This window comes from Phyllobates terribilis, unplaced genomic scaffold (genome assembly GCF_046119375.1).
Source record: "Phyllobates terribilis strain yellow unplaced genomic scaffold, ASM4611937v1 Scaffold_7__3_contigs__length_470593459, whole genome shotgun sequence".
Taxonomy (NCBI): Eukaryota; Metazoa; Chordata; class Amphibia; order Anura; family Dendrobatidae; genus Phyllobates; species Phyllobates terribilis.
In genome coordinates, this window is record NW_027362767.1 from 29,837,762 (window position 1) to 29,838,593 (window position 832).

Below are 832 nucleotides of genomic sequence, written 5' to 3' on the forward strand. Positions count from 1 at the left end.
GGGCCATTATTCTGTAGGGAGGACTATGTGGGGCCATTATTCTGTAGGGAGGACTATGTGGGGCCATTATTCTGTAGGGAGGACTATGTGGGGCCAATATCTGTAGGGGAGGACTATGTGGGGCCCATTATACTGTATGGAGGACTATGTGGGGCCCATTATACTGTATGGAGGACTATGTGGGCCCATTATACTGTATGGAGGACTATGTGGGGCCCCATTATACTGTATAGAGGACTATGTGGGGCCCATTATACTGTATAGAGGACTATGTGGGGCCCATTATACTGTATAGAGGACTATGTGGGGCCCATTATACTGTATAGAGGACTATGTGGGCCCATTATACTGTATGGAGGACTATGTGGGCCCATTATACTGTATAGAGGACTATGTGGGGCCCATTATACTGTATAGAGGACTATGTGGGGCCCATTATACTGTATAGAGGACTATGTGGGGCCCATTATACTGTATAGAGGACTATGTGGGGCCCATTATACTGTATAGAGGACTATGTGGGGCCCATTATACTGTATAGAGGACTATGTGGGGCCCATTATACTGTATAGAGGACTATGTGGGGCCATTATTCTGTAGGGAGGACTATGTGGGGCCATTATTCTGTAGGGAGACTATGTGGGGCCATTATTCTGTAGGGAGGACTATGTGGGGCCATTATTCTGTAGGGAGGACTATGTGGGGCCAATACTGTATGGAGGACTATGTGGGGCCCATTATACTGTATGGAGGACTATGTGGGGCCCATTATACTGTATGGAGGACTATGTGGGCCCATTATACTGTATGGAGGACTATGTGGGCCCATTAT